Raw genomic sequence first — 22,126 nt, forward strand, 5'->3', positions numbered from 1 at the left:
CAGTTTAAATGAACAGAACTATATAAAAAAAAAAAATGAAAGAAAGATATGTATCAAATACTAAAGGTAATAATCTAAAGGTGGTGGCATTCTGGAGTGATTTTTTTATTTCCGTCTGTATACTTTTCTATAGCTTCTAAAATCATGGCAATAGGCACTTATCACTTTTAGGAAATAATGAAGTTTTAAAATATTGTGACTTAATTTTGCTTAAATTTTTGCTGACAGTTAGGGCTAATCCATTTTATTACTCAACAAGCTAAATGTTAAGACTTGTTTAATGCCTTGCAAATGGAGGTAAATTATTTAATTTCACACAAAACAGAAAAGATGGTGTGGGGAGCTACTTTTAAAGAATGTCTTCAGGGAAAGTCTTTGGGAAGAAATGATAGGTTTGCTGACTCCTAAGTAAAAGAAGCTGGCCAATAAAGAGCTGAGCCAGAGCATTCTAGGCAGCGAAAAGAGCACATTCAAAGGCCCTGGGGTTGCAAATGTGCTCCTCTTGTCTGGAACAGATGGATGGTTCCTGTGGCCAAAGCACAGTGAGTGGTGGAGAGGCGCCCAGGATGAGGATGGAATGTAGAAGGTGTCACATGACCTAGGTTTTGTAAGGCAGGGGTTGGCAAACTTTGGTGAGATACTAAATATTTTAGGTTTTGTGGGCCATACAATCTCATGGTAACTCTTCAACTCTGTTGTATGAGGAGCAGCTGAAGACTCGATATAAATAAATGAGCTTGGCTATGTTTCCATACATTTTATTTCTCAACCCTGTAATTTGAATTTCATGTAATTCTCATGTGTCATGAAACCTTCTTTTTGAGTTTTTCAACCTTTTAAACGTGGGAAATCCATTCTCTGCCGCGGGCTCTCTGAAACAGGTAGCGGCCAGCTTTGGCTCACGGGCTGTCGTCTGTTGACTCCTGGTCAAAGACCATAATGAGAAGCAGAGGTTTTTCCTAAGAGAAACTGGAATTTGCTGAAGGACTTTAAGGGGATGTGGAGAGGTGCTTGTGACACTGATTCGTTCAGAATTTTACAAAATTACTTCAGAGACTGTCTGGAGAGCAAGTGTGGGGGCATCATGAAGAAAATGGAGAGGCATAGGAAGAGGTTGCAGCGGTGGTCCAGAAGGATGATGGTGGGTTGGACAGGGGTGGCTGTCAGATCTATGGACATCTGCCCCTGTTCAGCAGAGAAGTGATAAGGATTCAGACCCCACCGTGTGCTAGGCTCTGCACTGGGACCTTCCATGCATGCCTTTATCTGGAACCAAGCACAAACCTCCACCTTCCCTCACACATTCCTATTTCCAGCTTTAGAATTCCTGAAATTCTTGCCATGTGAGTCCTGTTTTGTTTTGTTTTGTTTTCTTTCAGTAACAGGCCATTATCCTTAGGTTTCTGTTACCTGGGAGACTGATATACTTACAAATTGAAAAAAATCAAATCGCAGTTTCTAACATCAGATAATTTGTCTACATAATACTTGAAAGTAGAAAACGTGGACTGAAAGACAGGGACCGAGGAGCGATGCATTTTGAGGGGGTGAGGTAAGTAAGACCAGGGCAAAAATATCCTCTCCGGAGGAAGCTATGGCATGGCTGTGTGTGGAAGAATGGAAATACACGTTACCAGTTACGGGCTGAATTATGTCCCCTTCCAGATTCATACGTTGAAGACTTGATCCTCAGCACCTCAGGATGTAACTGTATTTGGAGACAGGGTCTTCGAATAGCTGATTAAGTTGAAAGGAGGCTATTAGGGTGAGTTCTAATCTAATCTGATTAGTGTCCTCATATGAAGAGGAGATTAGGATACAGATTCATACAGAAGGAAGACCCTATGAGGACAAGAAGAGAAGGTGGCCATCTACAAGCCAAGGAGAGAGGCCTCCAGAGAAATGCTGCTAGCACCTTGATCTTGGACTTTCAGCCTCCAGAAATGACAGGAAATACGGTTCTGTTGTTGAAGGCACCCAGACTGTAGTACTTTGTATGTCCACCCTACTGAACGAATACTCTACCCAACGGCATGAGCAAAAGAGCTGCTAATTCTGTAGAGATTCTGAGGGCCAGCGTTGGTCACGGTTAAAATGTCACTGAGCATTCACAAGAGTTGGGGCTAGCACCCTGTAACCACTTCTATGATTTTAAAATGCATTTTCTTTATCTCTGTGCCTGTAGGGGGGACGTGAAGGCTGGGGCGTGGAGAGCTGGAGTGAAGGAAGTGACCTTAACACGTTCAAGCGGAGTGACTCAGACCGATTCAGATTCTGGTTTAATGGTTCATTTGTCAGGCTCTGCAAAATTGTTGGAACGACACTCTGTTCTGTATCAAAGAAATGTCTGTCTTAGCTTCCTTTTACCTGTTAAAGATGGTTCCAGGTGTCACTGACACCGTCCCATTCTGTGCTTTTAAATCTATGTGGTCCTGCTAAGGACAAGGCTTGCAGTTAGAGTTCTGTTTGAAATGACAGCCATAGCAGGTTAACCTCCTCCAAACCCCTTCTTTCTCTCTCAGAGTCCTCCTTTGCATCAGCATAATAATAATAATAATAATAATAAAACTTTTAAGTTTTCAAAAACATGTGACTGCATAGCTAAGTGATTCAGTTCCCTACTTGTTTGGGGGCTACATGGAGGTAGAAGAAAGAATGCAGAATGAAGGGAAGCGAGAATCTAGGGGCCTGGGGGATTATTCACTTTTGCATCCATTCCCCAGCTTTGTCCTCTTCTCTTGGGTGTCCTGCTCCAGGCCAGGGGACATGACTTCAATGGACAGTGTCACTTGAGCTCTTGCCCTCTGCTTGCTGGTTGGTCTGACCAATGGGGGCCATTTGTGGGGAGAGACAGAAGCACAGAGAGAGGTCTGGGTATTTCTCTCCCCCCACTCCCCCCTCCCCCTGTGCCTGCATGCCTTGCCACAATTCTGGAAATTTCTCTGCCTGTGGTTAGAGCTCCTAGTGGTTGGTTCTAGGGAGAATATCTCTTCCCTTTTCCCCTCAGGCTTCGGAGCAGTAATTGCTCCCATATCTCCTGTGGCTTCACCATTCCTTGTTATTTCCTTCAACGCTACCCACTACTTTGCAAATAGTCTTTTCATTAAGCTGTTCTCAGTTAAACCTTTGGGTATGCCAATGCTGGGCTCCTCACTTATACACACTCCTAGCTCAGAGGACCTTGGCTTTCTCATGCTAGCTAACGAAAGCACTACCATGTATTCTGGCAAACTTTGGTATCCTGTCTCCTTCTGCTACTTTATGGAGAGGAAACATAGCACAGGTTCCCACCGCTCAACTATCAATGAGTTCTTGTACCTTTTAAATCATCACACATATGCATTCTTGTGGTTTTCACCAGGCACATGTAAGCCAAGTTAGGAAGGAGTAGAAAGGAGGTTCCCTGTGTGACATAACAACAAATGTGAAAAACAAACAAAACAAAGCAAAAACAAATAGACAAGTATATATCCAAGGGTATGTTGGTATGTGTTTAAAAACTAGCTCTCTTGGGCCGCCTGGGTGGCTCAGTGGGTTAAGCGTCCGACTTCAGCTCAGGTCATGATCTCACAGTCTGTGAGTTCGAGCCCTGCGTCGGGCTCTGTGCTGACAGCTCAGAGCCTGGAGCCTGCTTTCAGATTCTGTGTCTCCCTCTCTCTCTGCCCCTCCCCTGCTCATGCTCTGTCTCTGTCTCTCTCAAAAATAAATAAAAAGATTTTAAAAAATTAAAAGAAAAAAAACTAGCTCTCTTGGGGACACCTGGGTGGCTCAGTCGGTTGAGCGTCCAACTTCGGCTCAGGTCACGATCTCACAGTTCATGAGTTCGAGCCCCACGTTGGGATCTGTGCTGACAGCTCAGAGCCTGGAGCCTGCTTCAGAGTCTGTGTCTCCCTCTCTCTGCCCCTTCCCCGCTCATGCTCTGTCTCTCAAAAATGAATAAACATTAAAAAACAAAACAAAACAAAACAAAACTAGCCCTCTTGGTGAAGGGGGAGCCTGATTTGTGGCATTTGCCATTTTCTGTGGTGTAAATTTCCACCATGGCCAATTTCAAGGCGTCAGTGCGACATCAGTGAATATAAATTGGGAAGAGGTGCTCCCTAAGCCTCAGCCCTCGTGAGCTGGTACAAGTCGGCACGAGCATATCCCAGTGTTTATATCCAGCTATAGACAGATTGGGACGAGCACATTTGTACTACAGAGGGAATGTAATAGGTTAAAACGTTATATATACTAAAGCTGTTTGTCGGGAAAGTCATTATACGACAAAATGGGGGTATTAATGAGTTAGCAGGTGAACATAAATGAGAAGCACAGGTGTGTTTGTGTTTTCGGTGAGGGCCCAGCTGCTGTTCAATCCTTCTAGGTTTCAAGTGCAAATTGGAGGCAGCCTGGTGACCCTGGCATCCTGGTACATTGTCACAGTCTCTAAACTATTGAGTCTGTTGCTGCATTATTGCAAATAAAGCTTCAATTACACCTGGGGGGGGGGGGTTGACTTTTCTCCTTTCTCAGTTCAGTTTTATGTCTAACTAGCAACGTGAGTTGGAGGTGAAAAAATGATCTAAAAATGACAGAAGGACCGCTGAGGTTTCACTCGACATGCTCTGAATATCCTCCTGAAACGTGACCAAGACTGTATAACCAAGTAATGGAATCCGGAACCCACAAGGTAGCCCTCAAAGCTTGAAAGGATTCAGGCTGAAGAGAACACGAAGTAGAAGTAGTAAATAAATAGGAGGCATTAAAGGTACAGTACTTATAACCCCCTAATGTGGGCCATGATGAAAATATAAGTAAGTTTCGAAAGCCTTCAGAGAAATTCTGGGATGAAAGGAGTACTGTAAGTCATTACGGAAAACTAGTTAAATTTGCAGTCAATTCCAAACCTTTCGAAGTGAAGTAAGTGCAGCCATGATTCCATACATGTTACATCACTCAGGGAAACTGTCAAAAATCCAACGGGAATTTATTCCACTACTTACTCCATTGGGAATCGATCCCGGTATTTTTTGACTTGTGTGCGAATCTAGGTTCTGCAGTCACATGCGATTTTAAATCCATTAGTAGGAGCTGGCGGTGTTCTGAGGGTGGGGGCCAGGAGCAGTCAACTCTCTGTGTCACCATACGGAAGTGCATTGTGTACAGAGAACTTAAAGACGGTAATAAAACAGATTGCAGGTAAGTCTGCTTTTTATCATCGCCATGTGCTAGCAGTTCTAAACAATGTCAGTGATGAAATGCTCCCCAGAAAAAAAATCTATTGTTGGTTTAAGTTCCAAACCGTTTTTATGCTTACTACTAAGTTTTAGTAATATACATATTAGCTCCAAATTCGCAAGTATTTTTTACTTGCCCTTTAATAAACATTATATTGAATATGGAAATTAATTTGGAGGATTTCCAGCTATCTCACTGGCCCCTAACATATGTGGGTTCAGCACATGTGCTTTTTCTAGACTAAGTTCACAATAGTTTGGATTTGTTTAATCTTGCTACTGACAAAGTTTGTGTCTCCAACCCCATGGGTACTACATACTCCTTGCATTTAAGTAGTAGATTTGAAATAAACAAGGTGGTGCAGAGATTATAAAGAGGAAGAAACAGAACTTGAGTTATTTCAATTCTTTATTCTTTGTCACAGCTTTGTTTTTATTTGTGTTTAAATGAGGCACAGTGGACTAGCAGAAGTGCTATTTTCAGGGTGGAATATTTTGGTTCAGTTGGTACAAATTTCATCTGGCATGATATAGTTTTCTGAACTTGACTAATAGCTGTAAGATAGAATTTTTTTCTGCTTTTTAATTGTTAACTGTTTATCTATTTATTAAAGCGTATTTATTTTGAGAGAAATACTCTAGAAAGAAATACTCTAGAAAGAAATACTCTAGAAAGAAATACTCTAATAAAAAATGTCTGTCTCTCTGTTTGAGAGAGACAGAGCAAAGCGAGGGCAGGGGAAGGGCAGAAAGAGAGAGGGAGTCAGAGAATCTCAAGCAGGCTCCGTGTTGTCAGCGCAGAGCTGACCTGTGGGTCGAACTCCTGAACCATGAGATCATGACCTGAGCCGAAATCAAGGGTGATGCTTAACCAGACTGAGGCACCCAGGTGACCCTATTGTTCATTGTTTAAAACCCAACAAAAAAATGAAGAAAAGAAAACATGACATTAATGGTATGATTTAGAAGGAAAAATTTAACTTCTGTGAATATTTCAGCTTTATTAAAATCACTTCTTTAATGTGTACTGGAATGATTACATATACAAAGTTAAACAAAAGAAATGGATTTATTTTCTGACTGTTATGATTATTGATTTCATTTCATATTTGTACTAAAAGTAATGTCATGCAGAAGAGGAGCGTGAACAATGCTATGTCACGGGTGTTAAATACACTAGATACGTACCCTAGGGGGTAATTGTATAAAATCACCGCCGATGATGTCTGCCTCGTTACTATAATGTTTATACATTCTTTAGGAGAAAGTTAGGAGAAAGTTACACATTCTTTAGGACATACAAACATCTTTAGGAGAAAGTTATACATTCTTTAGAAAGAAAGCTGTTAAGATCCTCCTCTAAAGGACTCCACGTATAATGGGCTCCAGTAACACAGAAGTAGAAATGATATTCGCTCCCAGGAGCCTGTGGAGGAAGAGACCAGTCCCACCTGAGTTCCTTCCGTACACAGTGGTCCCTGAGGCTCGGAGCCTGAGTGCCCCTCAAAGATCGTAAACCAAATGCTACGTGGGCAGAGGCTCAGAGAAAAAGAAGCACGTGAAAATGTCCTTCTAGGCTAAGTGCTGAACAGCGCCCATGCATGCACACACATGCACACTGACACACAGACACACACACGGGCACACGCAAAATTATACTTGATAAGACGGCATCTTTTCCTCCTTTGACAGCATGGCCGCCTGAAACGAACCCTGCACGTCTGTAATTTACAAATGAGCAATAAGAGGAATCAGACGATCTCATCACTGAAACTACTGACCACACCTCAATCTGTTGTTTCCTGCACGATATCACCCCTGGAGATAGAATTCCTCCTTGGAATGAGTCCTCTTTGCGGTAAACCAGTAAATTAAAAATGTTGCTACGATCATGTTTTAAATCTGCTTACTCAATTTGCCATCTTCTATTTTTTAAATAAAAATCGCTTTTCGTGTTCTAGGTGAGGGCTCACAACCATACAGCTGTGTTCAGTTACTGGAACAATGCTCATCGTGCTGAAAAGCATCTTTCAGAGCAAAAAAACTGCATACTCAGAATGTGTACCCTCACGATTTAGTTTTAAACATTTTATTTGTCCTTTCTTTTAAAGAACATTTGTTTCTAGGGCAGTATGTTAACCTCCTAGTACTAGCTGAGGCAGGTTCCCTGAGTCCCTAACTTACTATGACTTAATTTAATCACATATGAAATCTGCATTATTTCTTTCTAAAAACTCAATCTCTTGGAGGTTGGCATCATGTCTTGAATAATGGAGATTAAGAAAAAAATTCAACCTCTTGGCGTGTCAGATTGCTTTTTAAGGCAGAAGACAATATTTCCTACAAGTTTCAGGACTATGAACTCCATTTCTCTCGCTTCTTCCCCCAAGCAGTCTCTGAGAGTACATTTAGAAGTTCGGGACTAAACTAAGTCATTTGCAAAAAAGAAATATAATGTAGATCATGGCATGAAAGAAGTATCCAGGTAGAACTACTAGGCCACAGGCATATTTGTCATATTGATCTGATCAAATATGCATTCCTGGCTCAGGTGAGTTCCTTCTTTATATCCTTTAGGGCTACTGATGATACTGGGATAGGAAATTTCTCAGGTGATGGAACCACCTGATACAGTGGTTCAACTAAGACTGATAGCTAATCTGTTTAAAGAAACATTCACGCTACAGGTTGATGTCTGTGGTGGGATAATAAAGTTGAAAAATCAATCTGATTGTACCCATAAGCTAGTGGGGCTGGGAGATTTAGGGAAGTTGTCAGAACTGTACTTGAGAGAACAAAGACAGAAATTTCCTTTTTCTTTTTTTTAACTTTATTTATTTTTGAGAAAGAGAGAGAGAGAGAGAGAATCCTACGCAGGCTCTGAGATATTAGCACTGAGTCAGATGTGAGGCCCCAACCAACCATGAGATCCTGACCTGAGCCAAAGCCCAGAGTCAGAGGCTTAATTGCCACCCAGGTGCCCCAAAGACAGCAAGTTCCTCATCTTCTAAACTTCAAAGCTAAAGATCCAAGTGTAAGATAGAAAGATATTTGAAGTAAACCATTGTGTCTACTTCCAGAGTTGTTTCTTTCCCCCTGGCTCCCCCAGACGGGAGGAATACCTCCGAAGCTGGGATGGAAATGAAGAGAGAATTTGGAAATAAAAAGGTAGGATGGGCACTGACGTGTTATGGAATGCTCTGGTCTTTTTGGGGTTGTGAAAATGGAATGGATGGGTGTCTTTCTCCTAGACAAAGCCCAAGTGCTGCGGCTTTGTGGGGACTCTCCCCATGCCCTCACAAAATAGTTGCCGCTCCTATGCTGGTAGCCTGGAGAGTCTGTGTTGGAGAAACTACCAACGTCCCTGGAGACCCAGAGTGGGTGGGAAAACATTGGGAAGTTTCTGGAGAAATTTGGGCAGCTTCCCTGAAGTGAATGAAAGCATAGTTCTATCCCAAGTTCTTGATCCTTGTGTCGTGAAGTTTACGTAGTGAGGAAGTGATAGAATTGTGGTTAAACGCGTGTCTTCTGCTTCATTCTCCAAGGCTCATGCAGTACCTGTGAACTTTCAGCGCCTCTCTGAGACAGCTACCTAACAAATGAGGGAGAAACCTTCAGAAAAATGGATATGTTTAATATTGATATGCAATAAGCCCTCATTGAGTACACAGTTGTCTATGTATCATAGGCGTGTCACTGTTAATCTGAAGGCCTTGTAGAAAGTTCATGATGTTTCTGGGGTGTTACCATAAAATATTGCTCATGTACAAGAAATGATAAGCTTAAATCTCTCCTTTGCTTTTTTCCCCTAATGCTTATTTATTCTTGAGAGAGAGAACATGCCTGAGGTGGGGCAGAGAGAGAGGGGGCAGAGGCTCTGAACTCTTTGAGTTTGAGTGGGGCTCAAACTCACGAATTGTGAGATCGCGACCTGAGCCGAAGTCCGACACTTAACTGACTGAGCCACCCGGTGCCCAAAACTCTCCTTTTCAAACTGTGTAAGGGTCAAACCTAAAATATTCTATATAACTTACAGTTTTAATAATTCCAACTGGGAAATTTTCTACCTTTGGTGATTTTCTCTTGTTGCTTTTCCACACATGTAAATTAGACAATCTGAATGAGTGCTGTCCAATAGAACTTTCTGTGTTAATGAAAATATTCTGTAGCTACACTCCCCAATACACTGACCACTAGCCACATGTCATTGTTAAGCACTTGACATGTGGCTGGTGAGACTAAAGAATTGAATTTTCAATTTAATTCAATTTTAATATAAATAGCCACATGTGGTTAGTATCTAGCATAATTGGACAGTACAGATCTAAACTCCTATTTTTCCTTACAAAGACTATATTGAAAATAATTAACGAAATATCCATAACAGAAACAACATCTGTAGAACTTTTTATATAATGTATCATCTCCATCACTCAGTCAACACTGGCTTTCTTTTGGCATTATCGCTTTATATATAAGTGCTTTGATTCCCCATAATCTATGTACTCCTTGAAGAAGGCTACTGTGAATTATACATATTTTTTGCATTCTGAGCACCCATCACAAAACCCTGTGGCCAATAATAAGTATGAATACATATCGATTGAATCATAATAAAACCATAAAGTAAAGACACCACCTTTGTGAATACACACACACACACACACACACACACACACACAGATAATCCTCATTGGTTGCAGATTCTGTCGTTGTGAATTCACCTACTCACTAAGATTTATTTGTAACCCTGCCATTAACACTCACAGTGCTTTCACTGTCATTTATGGGCAGGCGTGGATGGGTGACACATTCGAGTTGCCCACCTTCCAGCTGAGGGTGAACAAGGCAGTGTTCTCCCTTCTGTTTCGGCTCATACTATAAACAAGTGTCCTTTGAACGCTCTCTGTTTATTGCCACATTGCTTTTTGTTGATGATTTTTGCTAAAGCCCCCAAACTTAGTGCTAAAGTTCTGTCTAATGTTTCCAAGTACAAGAAGGCTGATGTGACTTTCAGAGAAGATACATGTGTTCGATAAGCTTTATTCAGTCATGAGTTATGGTGCTGTTGGCTGTGAGTTCAATGTTAACGAGTCAATAATACATATAAAATAAGGCATTTTTAAACAGATAAACACACACAAAACAAAATTCTATATTGATTGGTTAATGAAAATATGACCAGAGGCTTGTGGGAACCTACCCCGTATACCCTGTATTTCTCCTTAGGAGCAGTATTCGTGAATTCAGTGTTCACAGTAGCTTTATAGAACATAATTACCATGAATAATGAGAATCGATGGCATATGCTTGTATGTACTCGTTTGTATTTATACATAAATGCGTATGTATCCACAAATGCACACGCACACGCACACGCACACACACACACACACACACAGTCTGTGGGGTGTATGGAACAAGTTCATTACTTTCCAAGTCCACCATTCACATTATTCTCAGGCAGGAGAAGTAATGACACTGACGTGAGGGAAGATTCTACGGGGAGGAGATGGGGCACTATTTCTATTGGCTTTCTGATCACTGCCAGAAATGTCATTTGTATTTCCCTTCACTTCTTCCTTCCTCCTCCTGAAACTAGCTCCGCGTGCTTGTTCTTTTTTTCCCTTTAGGCTCTGCAGTGATGAACACATTGAAAGAATGCCCAAAGTGTGTAAGGAGCACAGCCAGCCTTCCATAGTTTAGGTTTATCCCGGGGAGGTTTAAAACAGAGATAAACACGTCACTCCTCAATGGTATTCCTCTCTCAACCTAGTGCCCAGCATTTTGGCATTACTCTGGAGACACATAGGACTTGCCTGTTCTTCTTTTGGTGATTGTGGTTGTGCTGGTCAAAGCAGATGAGATGGTCAAAGCAGTCTTCAGTTCTGTGCCAGCCACCAGATCCCTTGGAATAAACCACCTTGTCATTTCTACCTGCCCCAGAGCCCCTTATGTTTGGAAGGAAGAAAGGCAAGAGCTGTAACTAGTTTTGGTCGCTGTGATTCCTTCATTCATAAATTAAGATTCTGAGGATCAACATGAAGAAACGGAATCTACCAGAAACGCTATGGCCATAGCAGAGAACAAAAATAGCTATTTCCCTGTGTTATATTCAGAAGAAACTTGGATGGAAGCATGCTGTTTCTTGAAGAGGTAGGGTCAACGTTAAGCAAAATGAACGCCGAGTCGCAGGTAAACCAAACTTCAAAACTATCTTTCGTTCGTATACACCTAAAATGTATTAGCCTTTAAGACTTTCCAGAAAACCAACCATTCCTTTAATTGCAAGCATTAAAAACAAGAAACTAGCATCCTTTACCCCTACAGCTTGCATTTATCAACACATAGAGAGTGTGAATGGTTATGTTTGCTTGAGCAACTTTGAAGTGAGCCAATTTTAGTGCCCTTGTCTCAGATTTGAGATGAAGTCACTATATATACCCCCTAGCATTCATTTGACTGGAAATTGACAATCTGCCAGGAGTGTAAGCAGTTGCCATTTCATTTGTATCTACTAACCATATTTTACTTATTTAGGGGATTTTTTTTCTTTGTAAAAATGCATATATATCTTTTCTACTTGTGACTTGTTTTTATTTTAGGAGGGCATCTGCTGCTTCATTTAAGTCTGGAAATAATTTCAAAAGTTAGTTGTCAAAATTTGTCAGTGGCCCTCATTCTTCCTTCTGTTTTTCCGTCTTCCCCAACTTTGAAGCTGGGTAAGCACTGAGCCAGAATCTTCAGGTAGAGGATTCTGGGTCATCCAGCTCAATTTTCCTGTACGGAAGTGCATTTACCATGAAGTAAATGAAGCTGAAACTTCAGAATCTGTCCCTTAGATGAACTCTTTCCGAGGTTGTGAAAGGTCCCCAAATAATGTGTTCACCTGAACTGATAGGTTTCTGAAGAATTTTGTTATTTCATATTGTTTTTCTTAAAAAAGCGCCCACGTTCCCTACAATGGTCTGAGCTTCAAGTTCCACAAAACAGTCCATTTCTGCCCCTGTGGTTATGGTGACCCCTAGGCCTGTGTGTCATTTCCCTCCTGTAGTATAGACAGCCTCTCCTGGGCTAAAAGGCTGAGTGAGGTTGTTCATACCTTTGGTTTTTATTGCTCTTTTCTCAGGGACTGGGTTAAGTCAACAGACCTATGTATCATGCTCACATGGGGCCCTGTGATAGTTATACACTCTTTATTACTCAGGGCTCTTCTGAGAAACAGAAGAAACATTCATATTCTAACTAACTAACTAACTAACTGTAAGGAATTGGCTTATGCTATTATGAAGGTTGTCAAGTTCAAAATCTGCAAAGGTGATGTCCAAGTTTAAAGCCCATCAGGCAGGAGAATTCTCTCATACTTGGAGGAGGGTCAGACTTTGGTTCTAGTGAGGCCTTCAGCTGATTGGCTGAGGCTCACGCATATTATGAAGGGTAATTGGCTTTACTCAGTATGCTGATTTTTAAAAAAAATTTTATTTATTTATTTTTGAGAGAGAGAGAGAGAGAGTGTGAGTGGGGAGAGTCAGAGAGAGGGAGACACAGAATCAGAGACGGGCTGAGCTGTCAGCACAGAGCTTGACCCAGGGCTCGAACTCAGACTGCAAGATCATGACCCGCACTCAACCGACTGAGCCACCCAGACGCCCCCTCAGTATACTGATTTGAATGTTAATCTCGTCCCAAAAGACCCTCACAGAAACACCTAGAATAATATTTGATCAGACATCTGAACACCCCATGGCTAGTCAGGTTGCTCCATAAAATTAACCGTAAATACTCTTGTTCTCAACTGAGTGTGCTATTATTCCCATGACTGGCCTGTTTATACCTGGCTTCATAACAATCCATTGTTTGTTCATAACAATCCATTGTGACTGTATATGCGATTTTATTTTAGCAAGCATTATTTGCGAAGTTATTATAGGTCTTTAGCCAAAACGTGGGAAATAAAGGAAAAAAAAAATAGGGTCTTGTCTTTGGGGAATTTGTCCTTTAGGGATGACCCTGTGACGAACCTACTCATTGGAACAACTTGAGGAGAATAAAAAGGCAAGGGGATGATTTGGTTCAGCTCAATGCAGAGTCCAAGGGACCCTAAAAGGAGGCAGAGCTCATAAGAGAAATTCTCAGGAAAGACTTCAGGCAAGTTTGAAGCTAAATTAAAAATAAAACAGAACAACATGGCAATTGACTCGATGGGGGACCAGGAGGTGGAAATTCCCATCAGATGGAGCCTCTGTAGAGAATTCCAAAGCACAATATGTGGCCTGGGTGAGTAAGGGGGTGGGGCTGAAGAAGCTACTAAAAACCAGGTTGACAGGGTCATGGATTGGCAAGACAGGAACTCTGTAGCTCCCGTGAGGTTTTGAATTGAGAGGTGGCTTCTCACAGCAGAGAGCTGGTATTTAATGAGGACTTCTACCGAACTACATGGGGTAACAGCCCTGTACAATAAACAGGATTTTCGCTGCAGCAATGGTTGCTCCTTTAAGAACCTAAGAGAGTCGTTCTTCCTTATAACGTTAGCCTATGTCTGTCTTAGAATCTAACTATGAATTGTTTTCTGAAGCTACCTGAGACTTGCCACATATAAAGGTAGTCCTTTTAACCTTAAAATCCTTAGGAACCTTACTTATAGTTTTAGACTCTGTGTTGTCTATAGCAGCTACAGATTCAAAAGTTAAATTCTCTTCTCGATGTCAGTGGTTTCAAACTGCTCCGGGAAGAGTAAGAGAAGAGTCTTAGTTCACAAGTTGGGTCTAAAAAGTTGTTAAAAGAAAGAGATTCCCTGATTTTTTTTAAAAGCAAACTTCTGCCATAGGATAAAATGAATAGTTACAGAAAATCAAAACTAGATTTATAAAGCTCAGAAAAATGTGTGCATGTGCCTGTGGTGGGGGTGGGAGGGAAGGAAGAAGAGGGGATACAAAGAGATCATTGGATCAGCCCGAACAATTAGGTATAGAATCTTATCGATTGCGTCTGTAATACACAAAATGAAACACAGTCGTACATTTTTTGAGTGGTTTAGATATTCAGAAACTTGCAAACCAGCCATCAGCTTTGTGGGATGAGGGAGCAGAAACCTAAGATATTAATGATTTAGTCTTTCTCATCTCGGTCAGCAGTATGTTCTAGAACACCAAAAGCAAAAAAATTGGACCAACTTTATTATTTAGTCTAGAATTTGACTTTAATTACTATTTAGTTGATTATTGAGTGTAGGAAACCTAGAAAAGGATAAGTACAATCTATTTCCTTCTTTCAGAGAAGTCCACTGCTGCTTCAGGATTTGGCAGAGTGAGACTGCGATGGGTTACCGGAGGCTCCGGGTTGGAAACTCCTAGCTTTCGGTACAAGTCCCACTATTCTTTTGTTTCTAGAATTGAAGGTGTTTTGATGACTAGGAATGGATTTCAGATCCTTTAGCAGGGTTTAATTTCCACACCATCCCTCTTCCCTCCCAACAAACAACAAGAAAATCCCCAAACATCTTTTCATTTAAATCAGTAGTTGTCAACCTAGGGGGGATTTTTGTCCCCCAGGGCATTGTGGCAATGTCTGGAGACACTTCTGTTGGTCACAACTGGCATCTTGCAGAGAGGGGCAGGGATGCTGCTGAGTAGCCCACAGTTCACAGGGGAGCTCTTGTCAAAGAACTATCTGGCCCCGAATGACAATATTTCCGAGGCTGAGAAAGCCCAGCCTAAATGGATCTATCAAGCCTCATTTGTATTAGACGTCCTGCTGGTTGTCCATTTTCCAATGCATTCCTTGCTTTAAAAAACAAAAGGCAACACGGGTGATCTCAGCGGAAAAGCCTGCATGCAAGCATTTAGCTTAGTTTCAAACGATAAATGCTGCCCCTCTTGTAAGTACTCTTCAAGTAATGAAATTAAATCACTCCATAACTTGCAAGTAACATTAACAGAGGCCTTCTCCCTACCTCCCCCCGCCCCCGCCCCCCAAGAGGGGTAAGGCTGATTACGGAATTTCTAAGTGGTGAAAATAGCAGAGTCATGAATACGACAATCATTTCCAAAGAGGCAATCGGGTGCTTCACACTTTTCCTCTGTTGACCTTTGCTGTAGGATTGTTGACAATGCTCATCTGATACTCAATGAAAAATGATTACCCTGATTCCTTGAAAAAAGGAGACCGGTTTACATAAAATTCCACCACCTGCTCCAATGTCAACAGCAACAACCACCCACAAGCTGCGTCCTTGCAGGATTCAAGGAGAACCTTTGTGTTTTGTTTTCCCAGCAGCCGCTGCAGCGGCTCCCCACAGATGGCAAATTGGGTGTCAGTCAGTGGGTGTCCAATAAATATTGTTGACGGACTGACTTCAGACCTGGAGTGAGCTCGGCTCTGCCTCTAATTCCTTTCACTCTGGCAACGATCAACACTTTCCCGCAGTCCACCTGGGCTCCTCCAACAGAAATAAGCATATGAACATAAGCAAAGAGAGTGAGATGTTCATTTCTGAGCACATTTTCAGTAAGACAATTCTTAGCAAACTTAAAAATTGTGTGTCTCACAGTTAAAGAGGAGACACGTTCAAAACAGCCCACGGAGAACCATTTGCTAAACTTCAAGGTTGCTTGACCTTGTTTTGACATCATGTATACCCTCTTATCTGCCTCATGATGAGCAATTTTTGTCAGCTCATGAAAAATATTTTGACTAAGGCAAAAGCTGACTCATCTCGTTCTGCTCAAATGGATTGGGAAATAAAACCAGGTGAAACTCTTGGGGATAGAAAAAGAGGCCCAGATGGATTATTTGGATATTTCATTTTATTTTTTTACATTTATTTATTTATTTTGAGAGAGAGAGAGAGAGAGAGAAACAGAGAGAGAATTCTAAGCAGGCACCACACTGTCAGTGCAGAGCCTGATGCAGGGCTTGAACCCACGAACTGTGAGATCATGACCTGAGCCCAAACTGAGAGTTGGATGCTTAACTGACTGAGCCACCCAGGTGCCCCTATTTTTTTTTTTTTAAATGTTTATTTATTTTTGAGAGAGAGAGCGCTAGAGTGTGAGTGGGGTAGGGCCAAAGAGAGAGGAAGAGAGAGAATCCCAAGCAGGCTCTGCGCTGGGGTTCGAACCCATGAACTGTGAGGTCATGACCTGAGCTGACATCCGGAGTTGGCCACTTAACCAACTGAGCCACTCAGGTGCCCTGGATTAGGGTTACTTTTCGTTCATGAGTTCTGATGATATAGGTCACCATTTATAAACTGGAAATGCAAGCCACATTTAATCCCAGAAGGTAGTTTAAACACGTGTGATTTTCAGATCTGTTCCTGAACTTTCACAGTGTGCTTTGGAGTCTCAGTTCTAGAGAAACTTTAAACCGGGGCAAATCCCAGCCTCCGAAGTAGGTATAGTACCTACAGTAGGCGTCGTAGCCCTTTTCAGCCTGGGCCAACATGTAATGTGACCTCACTGCTATTGATAGCCTTGGTGCTGTAAAGGAATGGATGTCCAGAGATCATCACTGGGTCCTTTGATAAAAAGAGCTGATCTCGAAGAAAGAAATCCCAGTCGGCCTGAGGAATCAGGCAGTGGGGCTCTTAGCCACTGGCACAAAAGGGAGAGTCCACTCAGGTAACAAAGCAACCCTTTCCAAGTCAGCCAATAGAGAAAGGCAGGGAGTGACCCCTAATGACGGGCCTGATACTAGGCCCATTCTATAATTAGCCCTCTGTTACTCAGGATGAGCTCCTTACTTTGTGTTCTATGCCCCTTTCTGCTGCTTGACAGGGGGCTTGGGGCTTACAGCCTGCAGAACGATGTCGGTTTTCCTAAAGAGAGGTTAGAACACTACCCCGGTAGACAACAACTAAAAAGCAAGGGTGATACAGCACCTTTCTTCTCTATTCCCGTGGTGACATTAAAAAACACTTTCCGTTCCCATCATATCCTCACTTGACTGAACACCCATGGCGTTCTGAAATCTGTTCAATTTTCAAACGCCGATCTGATGAGCAGGAGGCCGGCAGGCCAGAGGTCACCGCTTAACCTTGCCTTCCTGCACTTGGGTCTGACCGTGTGTAAGTGCTTAGCAGAGAGACTTCACGTGGGTGTTACGTCTCCCGTTAATGAATCAGTGAGAGGAACTTTGGTTGATGCTTAAAGCTGGAGGGGTCTTGGGGCCATCAGTGTTTTATATTTGAAGAAGTGTGGGGCAAAGAAACCCAAGGAGCCTGCCAAGCCTTGCCAGACTGGGAAAACCCAGAGGTTGATGCTGTCTTCCTGTCTGAACCCATGGGTGGGCATGTGCATCCACATCTTCCCTCCATCCTGGAATTCCCTGCCACAAGGCCTCAGGGACTTGAGAAACAAATGGAATGTACCTTAGTTTTCTTCTCAAACTGGAAATGAGGATGGGGTGTCCTTTCTTCTGTATTATTTGTTTCTTTCCAAGAACAGTGCTGGGGTTTTCTTCCTCATAAGCAATGAAATGACACCCATCGGGCCAACAGGTGACCTCAATATATTAACAAAAACAATTTTTTTTAATGTTTATTTGTTTTTGAGAGAGACAGAGACAGAGCATGAGCAGGGGACGGGCAGAGAGAGAGGGAGACACAGAATCCGAAGCGGGCTCCAGGCTCTGAGCTGTCAGCCCAGAGTCCGACGCGGGGCTCGAACTCACTAACTGTGGGATCATGACCTGAGCCGAAGTCGGACGCTTAACCGACTGACCACCCAGGTACCCCTTGGTCTCAGTATATTTTAAAGCAAGAACCTCTGTGAGTGTATTTAAGCCCATAGGGGTTCTCAGCCTGGGGCTTCCGTGAGCTTGGGGAGTAGTTTGTCATCTTATGAAGCTATCACGAATCTGCTCCTCCAGGTCAGGTCTGGAGGAGTAGGCCTCCCGCCAGGGGAGAGAATTGGTTGGTAAGGAGATGGGGTTATCAGGGAAACTCTGCTGATCTTTGCAGGAAGACTAGGAAAGAAGGAGGATGGCGCGATCCGACGGGATCCCGCCCTGCGTCTCTGCTGTGAGACGTGCGAGGCAAAATGAGCTTCAAGCTTAAACTGTTTCAGAACCCAGATTGGGCCGAGCCCCCTCCCGGCAGCCGCAGCTGGCTGAGAAGCTGTTCCTGCAGCAAATGCATCTGACACTGGTATTTTGGAAGGGGGAGGGGAGCCCTGAGTGTCAGGGCTTCTTTTATAAAATCATCTTTGCCAAAGGCCACATATTTTAAGATTCTGTTTATATGACATGTCCTGAGTAGGCAAATCCTCAGAGCCAGAAAGTTGATTCTCTGCTGCTGGAAGACAGGAAAGGAGATGGGGAGTGACTGCTATCGGGGAGGATTTTGGGGGGGATATAAACGCCCTGGATTAGACAGTGGTGATGGCTGCCCGATACAGCAAATCTACTTGGAAAAGGTGAGTTTTGTGCTATGGAAACCCTAAAAAAAGAATATATAAGTGTGTCATCTTAAGATGCAGAATGGGACGCCTGGGTGGCCTGGTCCGTTATGTGTCCGACTCTTGGTCTCGGCTCAGGTCATGATCCCAGGTTCCTGAGACGGAGCCCTGGGTCCGGCTCTGCACTGTCAGCGAGGAGCCTGCTCAGGATTCTCTCTCCCTCTCTCTGCCCCTCCCCCGCTTAAGTGTGCGCACTTTCTCTCTTGCGCTCAAAATAAATAAATAAACATAAAAAAAATGTGGACTACTGAAAAGTGCCACCCGGGGTGGCAGGTTCTGCCGTGCTCTGGTGACAACAACAGCTCAGGCATATTGAGCCCCGGGGGGGGGGGGTAGGTTCCCCCCATCCCATCCTCGCTACACCCCACCGAGCTGGGGACTATCCTGACCCACATTTTACAGATGAGGGAACTGAGGCACAGGGGGTCAGGTGACTTGGTCAAGGTCACACAGCTGGGGGGCACGGCTGAGCCAGGCTCCCTCTTAGGCAGTCTGGCCCCAGAGTCTGCATCTGGACTTCAGTGCCGTGTTCCTGTCTGGATTCTAGCGAGGTTACTGTAGGATGCTAAAAACCAACAGCAACCAAGAAAGCAACCCAACCCAAACCAAAACGCTGGAGAGGCTACGTGAGTTCAGGAGCCCAGGGTGGCCCACTTCAAATATTGGCACAGGCTCGGCCTGCAGCCAAGGTTATCTGCCCAAACAGATTAGCCCAGCTGGCTGACGTGCCAACCCCGCAGCCAACGTCAGCCTGCTCAGGCCACTGTTTGCTCAGAGCAGGGGCACACAGGCGTCCCTGGCTGCAGATTGGCCTGTGCAGACACACCTCCGCCCCTCTCAGGTATCTCTCAATGGGTGGGATGGAGGAGGCATGGCGCTCACTTCTGACGCAATCCTGGCAGCTATCGCGGTGCCTTTGACCTTGAGGGTTAATGTGTGCACGCGACGCTGTCCAGTTCAGGTCTTCGGTAAGAAATAAGCCTTAAAGCGATTTTGCATGCTGCTTTGTGCTTTTAAAGTCAGTCATACTGATCTCTGTATGAAAGAAAAACGAGTCACCTTGGATACAAACGATCCTCACTTTAAGCCAGTAATGTGTAGAAATAATGATCTAGGGGAGTCTAGGTTGTTCCATTGAGCGTCCGACTCTTGGTTTCAGCTTGGGTCATGATCTCACAGTTTATGGGTTCGGGGCTCACATCGGGCTCTGTGCTGACAGAGCAGAGCCTTCTTAGGATTCTCCCTCTCTCTCTGCCCTCTTCACTCTCTCTCTCTCTCAAAAATAAATAAATAAACATTAAAAAAAAAGAAATAATGATCTAGCTACTTTCCATTTTATTGAATCTTTAAGTATAATTTCCAGGATCCTAATTTATTTTTAAAATCTCTCTCTCTCTCCCTTTTTTTTTTTTTTTTCCTAAGAAGTGAAACATAAGTACATGCTTAACACCAGGAGCTCTAGGCCACCATCTAGGCTGAGAGATGGGATAGAGTAGTGAGTGAGGACTCATTGTCTGGGTTTGAAGCTCTGCCTGACCACTTAGCAGCAGCATGCCCTTGGACAGGTTTGTTGGACTTCTCTGTGCTTCTGTTCCCTGAGTGTCAGATGGGACAGTCACAGCACCTACCCCATGGTGGGGGGATGAGGTGAGCTAGCACAAGGCATGTACCATGCCTACTCATATTAAATCTAAATATGTCAGTCTGATAACTTAACATTTAAAATGGTGATAGTCAGTCATACATTTGTTCTAACCTTCATGGCTTCAGAGTGTGTTTCCTTCATTATCTTATTGGACTTTAATATGGTTCCCATTTGACACACAGGGAAAAGCGACAAGTGTCTGTTTCGGATCACTGGGTCTTAGCTGGGTCCAGAGCTCCATTTTCTTTATTCTTAAACCAGTTTTGTGTATTTTGAGAAGAATCTTTCTGTATAATTTATCATTAATTTCTTAGTGAGAAAGTTTCAAAAACTTTCACAGAAAAAGGAAGATGTGTCTCAAGAGTCAAGAATATTTAATTTTTTTTTTCAACGTTTATTTATTTTTGGGACAGAGAGAGACAGAGCATGAATGGGCGAGGGGCAGAGAGAGCGGGAGACACAGAATCGGAAGCAGGCTCCAGGCTCTGAGCCATCAGCCCAGAGCCTGACGCGGGGCTCGAACTCACGGACCGCGAGATCGTGACCTGGCTGAAGTCGGACGCTTAACCGACTGCACCACCCAGGGGCCCCAAGAGTCAAGAATATTTAAAGACAAAAAACAGATGCATTGTCTGAGAGATGGAACCTGAGTCCAGAACTACAGCTTGTTAGTATCACAGCTTCTCGAGAAAGCCCCAGTTCGGTCGTGCGTGTTCATGGATAACACATTGTGCAAGGTAGTAGGGACATTAGGGGTAATCGGTGTTAACTGTATGTTTTATGGATTAGGCAACATTTCCAGAGAGTGGGCATGACTTTACTGAAACTGCTAAACCGTTTCAACTGCCCCCAGTCCCTCCCTCCCCGTTCCTGAGCCCCCTGCTGTAACAACCTCTCCAGGAAGAAAGGCTGCAGGAAGCAGGGTCTGCCTGTGATGCTTTGGCAGGCCCGAGAGCTTCATACACATGCAGCAGGTGCATAAACGACCCTTCTCTCCGGGGCTACAGAGGAGCTCTTGTCTTCTCTACCTGGCTCTTTTGGGGCCCTTTTTCTGCCATCCACTAGCAGACTTGGCAATGAGAATCAGTTTTCCCACTTGCAAAACAGGTACAGATCCAGCCATTTCATAAGGGTGAAATGAGATAATCAACGTATGTGATTTAGCACAGTGTCTCTTATAGAGTCAGTGTGGTTGATATTCTTCTTCTTCTTCAGGACTGCTCTTTGGATTCATTTTAGTATGAGTGGGGACACTGGTTGGTGGCAGTGGGGACAAGAGATTGGCTCCAGGCTCCACATCCCTTAGGCTTGTCTCCAGGATTCTTCCTCTCTGGTTTACCCAACACTAGTCCCCAGTGGCTTCAAGTGAACACTTCACTCGCCCCTTTTTGCTGAATCCCAAAAGTTACGGGTGTGGTTTCTTCTCCGACTAGAAGGCGTGATAAGAGCCATAAGTCATAGTGATCTAGAATGCCGAAGAGAATCGTGCTTGCCTCCTATTGAAGCAAAACCTCCACACGAGGATACTGAGTGGTGTCCAGGACGTGTCCCGGGGTACATGCCGGTTTCCCAGGTCAGACTCCTCCAGGCTGCTGCCCTTCGGAGAGAGACCCCACCAGCAGGAAGGCACACACTGGGGGCTTTTCTTGAGGGCTGTGCAGGAGTCTGACAACTTCTCCGCATTCTGTTGCCCACCCGCTCATCACCAACAGCGTGCAATCGTTTTGCATTCAGGGCTCAGAGCAGTCAGCACTTTCCACGCCCCGTTGAATGGTCTTCTCACTTGCCTGCATCTCCACAGATGG

Source organism: Acinonyx jubatus, chromosome B2 (genome assembly GCF_027475565.1).
Source record: "Acinonyx jubatus isolate Ajub_Pintada_27869175 chromosome B2, VMU_Ajub_asm_v1.0, whole genome shotgun sequence".
In the NCBI taxonomy this organism is placed as follows: Eukaryota; Metazoa; Chordata; class Mammalia; order Carnivora; family Felidae; genus Acinonyx; species Acinonyx jubatus.